Raw genomic sequence first — 15,782 nt, forward strand, 5'->3', positions numbered from 1 at the left:
CCTACCATCACTTGAACCCTATTTCAGAGCTCCAATAGAACTTATCATACTTGCCTATTTAATGATGTTTGGTCTAATGTGTGTCTTAGCCTTTTTCCACACACAGCGGAGCCATTCACTTAAAGTTTGCAGCCCAATACTCTAGTCCAGTAGTGGGCACCTGCTGTGGGTAACACACATGTCCCCAGTCCATCCAGGACCTGAGCAAGTCTCTACACAGGAATCCATTCCAAGACACCTGCTTTTGGTTATCTGCTTTTTGTTAACTTTACAACCCCTGATGAAAGTGTCTCCATGAAGCTCCTGAAACGTTAGCTACTTGTCACTGTTGCTGCAATCAATAAGAAATAACTGGACTTTTCAACTGCTTCTTTGGTACACTTTTCCCTCCATTGTAGAGATTCTGGAAATTGCACCACCCAGCACACATTTCAGGGTCTCTAAAACAGAGTTGCAGTGATTTGCCTAGACTGGGAGGTAATGGTAGGTTATAATGACATGATGCTTTTGATTTTTAGTACAGCTGTAATGTTTGCTGGAGAGTAGTTGACTTATTTTGCTTGGTAGGGGGAGCGGTGTGTGTAGAATACAAATAAAATATAATATGTAAATCACATAACCGCACAGCTCCCAGCTGTCCCTGATTTTAAGGGACTGTTCCCGATTTGGAACAATGTCCCTCTGTCCCTCTTTCCTTCTCATTTGTCTCTCATTTGGGTCTGATCTATATAGTTGTATATAAAATGCATCACTTATCTTTCAAAAAGCGTTTCCCAGTGCTAAACCTTTCATCCAATTTCTAAAATGCCGCATGTGTAAGTTTCAAAAAGCCAAATATAAATGAATAATAGTGGTAAAAAAAAAAAACTAAAACAAAAAAAAAAGCACTCGTGGGTTCAACTAATACATTTTTTTGTATTTCTTGTGTAATTCTCCTTTAATCCCTTCAGATCCACACTATAGCCGAATGACGGGTACAGTACGGATCTGCTTTGCCGGGAGTACGTCTATTGACGTCCTCCCCTTTGCAGGAGCACGCTGCAATCACTCGAATCAATGAGACTCAGGTGATCACAGATCGGGTCAATCCCGGCCCCTTACCATGTGGATCAGCTGTCAGCCAATGACAGTTGATAACGTGATGTAAACAGAAGATCGGTAATCGTTTTATTTTCTTCTCACGCTGACAGCGTGAGAAGAAAAAAAAAGCCAATCACCGGCTTCTGTTGAAGGGACATCCCGAAGAGGAAGAGGCGAAGCCGCCTCATATGTGCCCACCAGTACCACCTGCCAGTGCCACGAATCAGTGCCACCTATCAATGCCTACGAGTGCCACCTATCAATTCCCACCAGTGGTGCCAATCAGTACCCCAGTGTCACCTACCAGTGCCCAACAGTGCCACCCATCAGTGCCACCTTATCAGTGCCCATCACTGTTGCCTTATCAGTGCCCATCAATGCAGGAGAAAAATTTATTAATAATATAAAAAAAATGTATATATATATATATATATATTTTTTTTTTAACCATCAAGAAATGTATAATTCCATGCATATATCTAGTCAAATATAAAGAAATATCTATATCTATATACCGTATTTATATCGCTATCTATAGAAACACACACACACAAAAATGAGTACAACACTCACATTTTTGTAAATATTTTATTATCTTTTTATGTGACAACACTGAAGAAATGACACTTTGCTACAATGTAAAGTAGTGAGTGTACAGCTTGTATAACAGTGTAAATGCACTGAAAAGCATCAATAATGCACTGGACCCCAGTATAGCGAAAAAAACAAAAAAAAAAAACCAAACACACACCTGGAATGCATCCGGAAACACATCAAAAACGCACCGGAACATCAAAAACACGTTAAAAACATGCATGCAGAAACGCATCTGGAACAAATCCAGAGTGTGTTTTTGTGGGGTGAACCAGCCCTAAACCAGTAGTAAACTGCAGCATTTGGGGGGGGGGGGGGGGGGGAGTATGGCATACTAGCACATTATGAAATACTTACCTTACAATGAAGACCTCCAGCGGTGCGCAGTCACCATTGAGGGTTCCATCTTCAACCCGGCTTCCTCCCGGGTCAGCGGCAGCTTGAATGGTCGAGCCACGGGTATGCTGTTCCTTCGGAGCGCATGTAACGATGACATCACCGGCTGCTGCATGTTAAAATAAAATTTAAAAAAAAATTATACACAAAGACAAGAATACCACATGTGAATTTAAAGCAGAGTTCCACCGACATATTAAAAAAAAAAAAAAAAATTCTAAACGCATCTGTTAAGATGATCTTAATGCAATGCTGCAATCATTACTCTTACTAATAGCGCCACTATATTTGTTATTTTTTTAAAACTAACCTTATATTTCCCTGTCATGCGCGGTTCCAGGTTGCTTGTGGGCATACAAAGCCCACAAGCATAAACTTCCGGGTTTCGGTGCTGCTGAATAACCAGCATGCACCGTTTGTTCTAGCGCATGCGCAGCAAGCTCATTTAACAGCGCAGGAAACTTCTCAGGTTGCCATCACAACGGGCAGTGGAAGTGCCCGCCCCGTTGTGATGGCAACCATGATAAGCCTATCAAATACTGGGACTCTAGCCCTTGGCGCTGCCCAGTGACTCCTGGGAAATGATGACACACATCTCCCAGGAGCACTAGCTAACACAGGCGCCGAGGGAAGTGATGTGAGACACCGTGGAGAGGAAGGGGGCAAATTACAAATTACAAGAGACTCCATAGCAACAGCCCTGAACAAGAATGGGGGAAAAAAAAAAAATTTTGAATGTTTTTTCCAGTTAATGTACACTTAATTTTGTGGGTGGAACTCCACTTATATAGTTTTAACACTTAAATATCATAGATAGTCAATATATAATGGTGCATTTTAGGTACTCATGCAGCTGAAGGGTTAGTGTTTAAAAATGACATTTCAGCTTTTGGTAGACGCTAGTGGGTTCAATAACCAACTATCTGTATTCTGTCCCTTGGGTGCAAAATCCCAGTGGCTTAGTTCACAGCCCCCCCCCCCCCAATTGCTACAGGCATTATGAGGAGTCTTAATTCCCAGATTTGTGTTAAGGACTTTAATGCATCACAAAGGAGACCTCAACTACAGCAGAAGAAAAGTCCATATCTCACCACATAAAATGAAGATGAGAAGAAGGTAGTGGTGGTCATATTATATATGTATATTTATATTCCATCAATGGGCGACCTCCTGAATCCACACAGCGAAATAAGGCATTGGGTCATCCTGTGCTCACAGTTCAGATACACATGTAGGATTTACTATACATAACCCCCTGCACCTAGTGGGGAATTCAGCTTGGATCACCTTTCAAAAACCTAAAGTAGACCCATCGGAGCTTTGCAGTAAATGTAGATTATTTTTTCTTTATATCTACCTCTTTTTTTTTTGGATGCAGTATTTATGTGCTAGGTAAGTTAGCCTAGGCACGGAAATTTCTGCAGCACAGAAGGAAGCATCTCCTAAGGCAGGCCAATCAATGGATTGACTTAGACACACTCAGTCTGCCCATGCATGGAGCGAAACTCGGCTGGACCCTGCTGAACCAGCCGAGATTCAAACCATTTATGGTCGACTTAATCTTCCCTGCCAAGTGATTACTGTTCAGTGCAGAGTTTTGGTCAGTTGCAAGGTGGCACCAGTGTGGCTATCTTGTGCGATATTGTGATAGATTTTTATGCTGGAAGGTCAGAGTGAGAGGGAACACAGAAGTAGTTTTGGATGACAGATTGTATGCTGGATGGTCATGGGGAGGAAGCAGTAGTTTGCTGAGCTGTATGAAGCTATGTGAGTACATAGCAAAGAACATAAAAGGTTACTGGCAGCCAAAGGAATTTTTTTTGAAGAACTGACAATTTTTGTTTTTATGAATTTTAGAAAAATTCAGAAAAAAAAAAAAGGGTACAGGGCATTCGGGTTGCAGAAGTACAAAAGTTCTGAAACACAGGTATCTAAGGAAAAGATGTTTCGGGTTGGAGCCAAGACCTTCCTGCCTCATACCTGGAGCACAGTAGAGTATCTGATCAGCGCTCAGCTATTATGTAAATATCAAAAGATGGAGTTCAGCTTTAAGGATCAGTCTACCCCGAACTGATATTTTAGAGTTTAGTAGCTTCAGTAGTTAGAGCACCCAATATATTCTTTATGGCCAAAGGTCTGCAAAGGTCTGTGGACACCCGGTCATCACACCTATATGAACTTGTTGGTCATGCCATTCCAAAACCATGACCATGGCTTCCACCTACAGCCATCACAACCTACACTCTTCTGGAAAGATTGTCCAGTGGAGGAAACCTGTGGAAATGTGTGCCCAATTAGTCAAAAACATTTGTGAGGACAGATAGTGATGTTGGATGAGAAGACCCGGCTGGCAATCTGCTTTCCAATTTTCAAATCCCAATGGTGTTCAGTGGGGTTGAGGTCAGGGCTCTGAATAGGACACTGAAGTTCATCCACACCAAACCACGTCTTCATGGAGCTGGAATTGTACACAGGAGTACAGCCATGCTGGAAAAGACAACGGCCTTCCCCAAACTGTTACCACACGGTTGGGAGTGCACAGTTGTCTAAAATGTCTTTGTATTAACCTCTTTAGGACTGCCCACCTGCTTTGTAGTGGGGACAGGCGGCTCCTAAAGACACAATGTACCTGTATGTCGCTGGCCTCTTACGGGTACAGGGCACGCAAGGAGAAGGAACAAAAAGATATTTAGTAAAAAGCAGCACATAATACACACATTAACACTTCTTAGGCACTCTAAATCCCTTGATTGCTCTGAGATGTTCACCCCTTCCCAGCCAGTGTCATCAGTACAGTCACAGTGTATAGTATTCTCACTGAATTAGTGCCACTGGTGATGTCAGTGTCAGACGCATTATCACCGCCATTACCAGTATAAAAAAATAAATTTGTGTATATATATATATATATATATATATATATATATATATATATATATATATATATATATATATACACACATACACACACATATACACACACATATACACACACACACATATATACACACAGTATCTCACAAAAGTGAGTACACCCCTCACATTTTTGTAAATATATTATATTTTTTCATGTGACAACACTGAAGAAATTACACTTTGCTACAATGTAAAGTAGTGAGTGTACAGCTTGTATAACAGTGTAAATTTGCTGTCCCCTCAAAATAACTCAACATACAGCCATTAATGTCTAAACCCCTAAGTGAAAATGTCCAAATTGGGCCCAATTAGCCATTTTCCCTCCCCGGTGTCATGTGACTCATTAGTGTTACAAGGTCTCAGGTGTGAATGGGGAGCAGGTGTGTTAAATTTGGTGTTATCGCTCCCACTCTCTCATACTGGTCACTGGAAGTTCAACATGGCACCTCATGGCAAAGAACTCTCTGAGGATCTGAAAAAAAAAAAAAAAAAGAATTTGTTGCTCTACATAAAGATGGCCTAGGCTATAAGAAGATTGGCAAGACCCTAAAACTGAGCTGCAGTACGGTGGCCAAGATCATACAATGGTTTAACAGGATAGGTTCCACTCAGAACAGGCCTCGCCATGGTCCACCAAAGAAGTTGAGTGCACATGCTCAGCATCATATCCAGAGACTGTCTTTGGGAAATAGACATATGAGTGCTATCAGTATTGCTGCAGAGGTTGAAGGGGTGGGGGGTCAGCCTGTCAGTGCTCAGACCATACGCTGCACACTGCATCAAATTGGTCTGTATGGCTGTCGTCCCAGAAGGAAGCCTCTTGTAAGGATGTTGCACAAGAAAGCCTGCAAACAGCTTGCTGAAGACAAGCAGACTAAGAACATGGATTACTGGAACCATGTCCTGTGGTCTGATGAGACCAAGATAATAGGATTTTTTAAAACAGCTTACCTGTAAAATCCTTTTCTTTCGAAGGACATCACGGGACACAGAGCCACAGTAATTACTGATGGGTTATATAGGTATCACTGGTGATTGGACACTGGCACACCCTATCAGGAAGTTCAACCCCCTATATAATCCCTCCCCCTTGCAGGGATACCTCAGTTTTGTAGCCAAGCAATATAGTGTATTAGAAGAGGGGTGGGACCTCTGTGTCCCGTGATGTCCTTCGAAAGAAAAGGATTTTACAGGTAAGCTGTTTTAAAAAATCCTATTTTCTTTCTCGAACATCACGGGACACAGAGCCACAGTAATTACTGATGGGATGTCCCAGAGCAATGCTACCTGAGGGGGGGGGACCACGACCAAGTAGGGTGCAATCAGACCTGAGGACCCTGTACTGCTGCCTGCAGCACACTACGCCCAAAGGCGATATCCTCATGCCTTCTCACATCCACCTGATAGAATCTGGTGAATGTATGAACTGAAGACCAGGTTGCGGCCTTGCAGCTTTGAGCCATAGAGGCCCGGTGATGCACTGCCCAAGAAGCACCAATAGCCCTTGTGGAATGTGCCCTGATCTGAAACGGAGGAATCTTCTGTTTCAAACCGTAAGCTTGAATGATCAACTGTCGAATCCATTTAGAAATGGTAGCTTTTGACGCTGCCTGTCCTCTATTGGGACCCTCTGGCAGCACAAACAAAACATCCGTCTTGCGGATCTGAGTAGTTGCCCCCTAGATAGGCCTTAACTGCTCTTACTACATCCAACGAATGTAGAGATCTCTCTTCCGGAGAACAGGGATCTGGAAAAAAGGAAGGTAGAACAATGTCTTGGTTTAAATGAAAATCAGAAACCACCTTCGGTAAAAAACTAGGATGAGGGCGTAGTACCACTCTATCCTTGTGTATAATCAAATAAGGCTCCTTACAGGAAAGAGCTGCTAATTCTGATACTCTTCTAGCAGAAGAGATGGCCACCAGAAAAATTAATTTCCTTGTCAACAAGACCAAAGGAATCTGACTTATTGGTTCAAAAGGCCGTTTCTGTAACACAGCCAGGACCAAATTCAAGTCCCAGGGGTTTAGGGGCGCTTTAACCGGAGGATTAAGACGCATCACCCCCTGCATAAAGTTTCGGACCAAAGAATGCGAAGCAAGTGGCCGCTGAAATAATACTGATAAAGCAGAGACCTGGCCCTTGATGGTACTCAAGGCCAGCTTCATCTCTAATCCCATCTGTAGAAAATCAAGGATTCTACCTATGACATATTTCCTGGGATGCCAACCTCTGGATTCACACCAGGTTATATAAGCTTTCCAGACTCTATGATAAATCATCCTGGAAGCTGGCTTCCTTGCATTAATCAAGGTAGATATGACAGGACCTGAGAGCCCACGACTCTTCAGAACGTGGGTCTCAATAGCCAAACCGTCAAATTTATCGTTTGTAAGGCAGGATGGAACACTGGACCTTGAGATAACAGGTCTGGGCGTTCCGGTAGTGTCCACGGGGAACCTACCGTCATCCTTACTATTTCTGCATACCAAGTCCTTCTGGGCCAAGCGGGGGCCACCAGAAGTACCGACTTCCTTTCCTGCCTGATCCTGCGAAGGAGTCGTGGTAGTAGCAGAATAGGCGGGAATGTGTAAATCAGTGAGAACCGATGCCACGGAATCACCAACGCATCCGTCCCGCATGCAAGAGGATCTTTTGTCCTTGCCACAAATCTGTCTATCTTTTTGTTGAATCGGGATGCAAAGAGATCTACATCTGGAACCCCCCATCTTTGGCATATGGCCCAAAAGACGTCGGGATGCAGAGACCATTCCCCTGGAAGTAACTGCTGGCGACTTAGATAGTCCGCCTGCCAATTCTCTATTCCCGGGATGAAAACTGCCGATATGCATGGCACATGCATCTCTGCCCAGACTAAGATCTGGTTCACCTCTTTTTGAGCAGCTCGGCTCCGGGTGCCTCCCTGATGATTGACATAAGCCACTGCTGTGGCATTGTCGGACTGGATCCTGACCGGACAACCCTGTAGCCTGATAGTCCAGGCTTTTAGAGCTAGATGTATCGCCCGGATCTCCAGAATGTTGATGGGTAAGGTCCTCTCTGTCTTGGACCATACTCCTTGGACCGCAGCCTGTTCCAGAACTGCTCCCCAACCTGACAGACTGGCATCTGTTGTTACCACCGTCCAGGTAACCGGTAGAAAGGATTTCCCCTTCTGCAGGTTTTCGGGTATGAGCCACCAATTGAGGCTCTGACGCACCGCATGCGACAGGTGCATCGGAAAGTCTAATGCCTGAACCTTCTTGTTCCAGGTCGACAGAATACTGTGTTGCAGCATTCTTGAGTGAAACTGAGCATAGGGAACTGCTTCGAATGAAGACACCATCTTCCCTAGTAGCCTCATACAAAGGCGGACTGAGGGACCCTTCTTGGTCCTTACTGTCAGAATCAGCTCTCTCAAAGCAGTGATCTTTGCCTGGGGTAGAAATATTTTCTAATGGCTTGTATGTATAATCAGACCTAAATATTCCAGTCTTCTTACTGGTTTTAGGAAAGACTTTTCTAAGTTGAGGATCCAACCCAGGTGTTCTAGATACCTGACCGTGGTCCTCAAGTTTCCATTCAAAGAGGCTACCGACCGGTCTATCAAGAGCAGGTCGTCTAGGTATGCTATGACAGCTATACCCTGAGCCCTTAATCTGGCCAGAGGAGGAGCCAAGATCTTTGTGAACACTCGAGGTGCAGTGGCTATCCCAAAGGGCAGAGCCATAAACTGGAAATGGCGCCCTCCTACCTCGAAGCGCAGAAACTTCTGATGAGCAGGAAAAATGGGCACATGCAGATATGCATCTCTGATGTCTATTGATGCCAGAAATTCTCCTCCCTGCAGGGTGGGAACTACTGTTCGAATTGATTCCATGCGGAAGGATTGAATCCTTAGGAATCGGTTCAGATCCCTTAAGTCCAAAATGGGCCTGACATCCCCATTTGGCTTTTGGACCGTAAAAAGGTTGGAATAGAAGCCCAATCCCTGGTCCTTTGCGGGAACTATCATAATGACCTCCTGCGACAAAAGTCGCTCTAACGCTAGAAGGAGCGACTGCTTCTTCTCTGGGTCTCTGGGAACATTTGATCTGAGGAACCGAGGAGAAGGGAATTCCTGAAACTCCAGCTTGTACCCTAAGGTTACCGTGGAGACTACCCATCTGTCCTGGAAGTCCTCCTGCCAGAGCTCTGAGAATTGTCGCAGTCTTCCCCCCACTCGAGTGAGCGGGGGCGCCCCCTCATGCAGAGGTCTTAGTGTTTTGCCTAGTAGGCTTCTTTCCCCAGGACTTCTTTTGTCCCTGGGGTTGACTCTTGTCTCTGGACCCCGATGGAGGCGGCCGTCGAGACTGCCTGGAGGCTGAAGCCCCCGGCGCTGGGGAAAGAGTCCGTTTGAAAGAGGGACGCTTACTCTTCTTCTTGACAGGTAAGAGAGTGCTTTTCCCACAAGAGATTCTCTTGATATAGTTATCCAAGTCCTCTCCAAACAACCTTGCACCACGAAATGGAAACCCAGCCAGTAGCTTCTTACATGGTGCTTCGGCTGACCAATTTTTCAACCATAGGATTCTACGTATATGCACCAACCCCAGTGAAAGACGGGAGGTTTGCACGATAGAATCTCTAATGGCGTCAACCACAAAGCATAAGGCCGCTGGAAGGTTAGCAAACCCCTGGGCCTGTTGTTCAGGTAATACTTTGATGACCTGCTTAACATGGTCTCTTAAGTATTGACAGACTCCAATCGCTGCTATTGCAGGTTGGGCCACTGATCCTGCTAAGGAGAAAACATCCTTCAATAGGGATTCCATCCTTTTATCTACAGGATCCCTGAGCATCTGAGCATTGTCTACAGGACAAGTCAGGCTATTATTTATTGAGGAAATGGCGGCATCAATAGCCGGAATTCCCCACATTTTAATAAACTTTTCTTCCATCGGATAAAGTGTTGAAAACTTTCTCGGCGGAAAAAAAACGTTTGTCTGGGTGATCCCACTCAGAATAAATAAGCTTTTCAAGTAAAGTATGAACAGGAAAAGCATGTGCTGCTTGGAAAGGTTTCAGTGACCCCAAAGCAGAAGAGGATTCTTTAGCAGTTTCAGGTATGGGCAACTTAAATGTGGAGCGGACCAATCCAGTGAGGATCTACACTAAGACTTTCTCCTCTTGGGAAGTCGCAGAGGGTCCCTCTCCACCTGAATCCTCCGAAGAGGAATCATCCATCCCATCCCGATCCTCTGAAAGGGATTCATCTCCTTTATCCCAGAGCTCCTCTGTCTGAGGGTCTTGGGGAACAGAGGAAAGCCTAGTGCGTTTTCTTCCACTGAGTGAAGACGTAATCACGGCCATTAATCTTTCCTCTAGACCATTAATGGTTGAGGAAAAAACCTCTTGTGTAATATATACAGGGGCTGAAGTGCCAGAAGCAGGTGTAGCCCCTGACCCCGATGGCTCTCCCTGGCTAGCCGTCCCTGGCCCATCTTTAGGGGGGAAGGATGCTGCCGACAGGGGGCCCTCAGAACCTGAACGAGATCCCCTAGTGTCTCTGGTTCCTGGGGTGCTTGAACCTCTTCTACCCATAGTGCAAAGCAACAAGGTGTGAGGTATACAAATGAACACTGTCCGCTGAGCGATGTAGTCTGGCTAAAAGCCTTGCTACCCAATGCTCAGTCTGGTGTTACTTCAGTAAATGCTGCCTAGGAGAATGCCTGTGTCCCACCTTACATGCGACCGTCAGCTCTGTGTCTCTCAGAAGGCTGAGTGCACCTGTACAGAGTGCCTTTAATAGCCTGCAGCTGGCCTGAGTGGGAGTCTAAACACTCTGTGCTGACATCCCGCCCCCTCCTCTACCGCCCCCCCCCTCGAGTTTTGAAAAAAACGAGCGCTTCCCGCACTGCCGACTCTCCTGTCATGCTCTGGAGAAAAGGCTGGGGATGGGGGGGGGGGGAAGGAGGGAGACTGGTAACAAGATTTGCCTGAACGGCTATCTTCAGAGATGGTGGCCATTAGGCCACAGAGCCCGGGTGGTATAACCACTTTCTAGACCCCTGTGGCCCCTCTCTAGCCTGGGGGGGGGGAACATTCAAACATGAGAAATCCCCCCATCCACCTTACCTGCTTGCAGCCTGCTTGATACGCTGGGACATACACAGCGATTACAACACCTGAGACAGACATTCAGCATGTGTAGGTTTGTGCTCTTGGCAGCCCCCGGTGGTCACAATAGGCATAGCATGCATTTACCTTAAAGGAGAAAAGCCACTAGAACTCAAAAATTCTGTGGAATCTCCTCTTACCTTATCCAGCCGCAGGGTGCTGTTTACACAGACCCAATCTTCACCTCTCACGGTGGGCTCCATTTGAAAAAACCGTCAGAGACTGGGGCCCCCATCAGTAGGGGGATCCAACAGTTCTGGGACCGTAAAGCACCTCGCCAGAAATTAGGAAGTTTAAAGCCATTTTCTGATCTGCGGGGTCCAGCTCTCTAAAAAGAGAAGCATTACGGGTAAAACCTCGTTTCTTCGGACACGAGGCCCGGGTACCATTCAATTCGGCCATGAAAAGACACTTTGAATGGATCCGGTTTGCCTGGCTTGCCCCAGTATAGGATCTTAGGATATTCCCTTTGGAGCTCAGCACAGGACATCTTTACACGTCCATCACCTAAGACACTGGCGTAAAAACTGAGGTATCCCTGCAAGGGGGAGGGATTATATAGGGGGTTGAACTTCCTGATAGGGTGTGCCAGTGTCCAATCACCAGTGATACCTATATAACCCATCAGTAATTACTGTGGCTCTGTGTCCCGTGATGTTCGAGAAAGAAAAAATTATTTGGTTCAGATGGTGTCAAGAGTGTGTCGCAGCAACCAGGTGAGAAGTACAAAGACAAGTGTCTTGCCTACAGTCAAGCATGGTAGTGGGAGTGTCATAGTCTGGGGCTGCATGAGTGCTGCCGGCACTGGGGAGCTACAGTTCATTGAGGGAACCATGAATGCCAACCTGTACTGTGACATACTGAAGCAGAGCATGATCCCCCTCCCTTTGGAGACTGGGCCGCAGGGCAGTACTAACTTGATAAGGACCCCAAACATACTTCCAAGATGACCACTGCCTTGCTAGAGAAGCTGAGGGTAAAGGAGATGGACTGGCCAAGCATGTCTCCAGACCTATACCCTACTGTGGATCTGTGGGGCATCCTCAAATAGAAAGTGGAAGAGGGCAAGGTCTCTAACATTCACCAGCTCCATGTCATCATGTAGGAGTGGAAGAGGACTCCAGTGGCAACCTGTGAAGCTCTGGTGAACTCCATGCCCAAGAGTGTTAAGGCAGTACTGGAAAATAATGGTGGCCACACAAAATATCGACACTTTGGGCCCAATTTGGACATATTCACTTAGGGGTGTACTCATTTTTGTTGCCAGCAGTTTAGACATTAATGGCTGTGTGTTGAGTTATTTTGAGGGGACAGCAAATTTACACTGTTATGCAAGCTGTATAGGGCTGAAACAACTAATCGATTATGAAAATAGTTGTCAACTATTTTCATAATCGATTAAATCAGCCGATTAGTTGGCCTGCATACAGAATGCATTTTTTACATATCAGGAAATACAAAGCAGCACACATACAGCTCAGTACACCGTCCATACATGTCAGTAAGTGCCTGAGAACTTGTGAATGTGAATGCGTGAGGAGCAATGCCTCATGGGACATGTAGTCCTGGGCAGGAAGTGATTGGTTCTAGAGGCAAAAAGTTTTTTTACCTTGCTATAGGGGCACTCTAGGCTATAATTTGGAGCTTGCTATTGGGGCATTCTGAAGGCAGGAGGAGCCAGAAGCATCGGTGGGGGACCCCAGAAGAGAAGGATCGGGGCTGCTCTGTGCAAAACCATTACACAATTACACAGAGCAGGTAAGTAGAACATGTTTGTTTTTAACTAAAAAAAAAAAAAAAAAAAAAAGACTCAAGGAAAATCAGCATCTGAACCCATAGAAGTTGGAGGCTGATAGACTGGAGGTAATAGAAGGCATTACAATTACGTTTAAAGTAAACTTTTACATGGAGGCAAGCCACATTACGTGGGAGCAGGGCACATTATGTGGGAGCAGGGCACATTACAAGGAGGGAGGGCACATTACATGCGCCATAGTGTGAAAGGGGTCTAAATAAAAAAAAGTGATCTGAGTCTGATGATATTTACCAGATTCAACCTCCAATAGTATATACAGTATATATCTCCTCTAATAGTATATACAGTATATCTCTTCTGTCCGTTATTCTCAGAGTGGATTCGAGATTTTGCTCCCTAACCATATAGTTGGTTATTTATATTTATCACTGCATAGAGATTTTTAAGAATAAATTACCTTTTTTTTAAAAAAACTTTACATAGTAAATTATACACCACACTTTTTTTAAGGTTATTATCCGATTAATTGAAACAATAATTGGCCAACTAATGGATTATGAAAATAATCGTTAGTTACAGCCCTAAAGCTGTACACTCACTACTTTACATTGTAGCAAAGTTTTATTTCTTCAGTGTTGTCACATGAAAAGATATAATAAAATATTTACAAAAATGTGAGGGGTGTACTCACTTCTGTGAGATAGTGTGAGTGTGTATATGTATATTATATATACACATACATCTACACACATGCATACACACACTGGAATTTTTATTTATTTTTTATACTGGTAATGGCTGTGATAGTGCGTCCGCCAATCTGACACTGACATCACCAGTGGCACTAATTCAGTGAGAATACTATACACTGTGACTGTACTGGTGACACTGGCTGGGAAGGGGTGAACATCTCAGAGTAATTAAGGGGTTTAGAATGCCTAAGAAGTGTTAATGTGTGTATTATGTGCTGCTTTTTACTAAATATCTTTTTGTTCCTTCTCCTTGAGTGCCCTGTAGCCGTAAGAGGCCAACGACATACAGGTACATTGTGTCTTTAGGAGCCGCCTGTCCCCACTACAAAGCAGGTGAGCAGTCCTAAAGAGGTTAATACAAAGACATTTTAGACAACTGTGCACTCCCAACTGTGTGGTAACAGTTTGGGGAAGGCCGTTGTCTTTTCCAGCATGGCTGTACTCCTGTGTACAATTCCAGCTCCATGAAAAAATTAAAAAAAATATATATATATAAAAAACAAAGTAGAAAAATATTGGGGTTGGTTTCCAAATTTTCGTCTTTCGGTCCCAGTGTTGATCAAATACCACCACCAGACAGCTCTATTTGTGTGAAGAAAAATCATACAAATTCATTTGGGTGTAGTGTAGCATGACTGTGCAATGACCAGTTAAGGTAGCACAGTGCTAAATAGCAAAAAAAAAAAAAAATGGCCTGGTCATGAAGGGGGTAAAACCTTCCAGATCTGCAGTGGGTAAAAATACTTTTCACTAAAACACCTGAACTGAATAGTTTGGAGAGCTGTCCACATACTTTTGGTCATACAGTTGGTGTGATGGTCAAGTATGTCCCAGGGACTTTATTAGTGAGATCTCTGCGCTAGGTTCCTGGGTCTGCTCACCTCCCGTGACCATTATGAGCATTCCTCACTCACCCAGTTTGTTTATTCATGTAATATTAAAAAGGAACTGCAGTCTGCTCACATAATTTGTAATAAAAACATCTTTGCAATTCTGAAGCTTCCCTTCAACCACTTTGCATATTATTTTATATACACTGTGATTCTGCACTTGCCAAATATGCTGTAGATATCTCCCTCCACTGAGTCTGGCTAAAGCCATTTTAACTGTGGGCAGCTGAAGCTGCTGCCTGTTCACTTCCTGGATTTACACAGAGGCACACCTCCAGCTCTGCAGCTCTCATTGGCCCTCTTATGACTCATCCCCCCTTCCTTCCTGGCAAACTCATGAGAGAGCGGCGCGCGTTGTGCATGATGTCATAAGCCTAGGCTTTTTTTCAGGCAAGAAACAGGAAATGGACTGTATAAGGTATTTAATGGCAGAAAAAAAAGGTTTTACTATTCAAAGTTAAAACAACAAGGGCAGAAGATTTAATAGATGGAAAGTTGAAAAAAATCACTGAAGGTCTGCTTTAAAGGAGCCTGGAACAGGAGGAGCTGGAACACACAAAGGTGGCAGAACGTATAAAATTCCTAGATAGACAGAAACAGAGTCCGGAACAATGACAAGGGTTCTATTCGGAATAACCAAGACACTCCCGGGACTGATTTCACCATTACCTAAAATATCACTTTTAGGTGGTTTGACCCTTTAAAGCTCAACTCCAAAGCAACTTTATTTCCCCTTTTAGGACAGCATGAAGAAGGGTCGGATCCTTTCAGGTTTCTTTGTATTGCTGCCTGCTGTCACCAGCACAGGAAGTAAGCAGAATTCCACCTATAAAAAAAAAAAAAAAAAAAGAAGTTCCACCCCTTCCCACTCCCACCCAAGTATTAGGTTGCCTTATGTTTGAACCTGTTAAGGTGCACAGTGGATTCTGTACTTGCCTGTCTAGGTGAGATCTTCCTCCATATCAGAAGTAGTTTACAGAACATGCTGTATGGTCCACTTTTCATGACTTTTCTCAGCTTTCCATAAACTGAAAGCTCGTCGTATGTCATTCCCATATCCTCCTGTAGGGGGTATGATGGTTAGAAAAGTATTAAAAGCATGGCTAGAGATCTGGTAATGGGTAAGATACTTTAGCCTGATGAACTAATTCACTATGATATTGTGTAGGCAGCCCGGCCATATAAACAGTAGTCATTGAGGGCTTCTCTGTTACATTAGAGTCCTATTGCTGGGACAC

Source organism: Aquarana catesbeiana, linkage group LG01 (genome assembly GCF_042186555.1).
Source record: "Aquarana catesbeiana isolate 2022-GZ linkage group LG01, ASM4218655v1, whole genome shotgun sequence".
NCBI classification, from domain to species: Eukaryota; Metazoa; Chordata; class Amphibia; order Anura; family Ranidae; genus Aquarana; species Aquarana catesbeiana.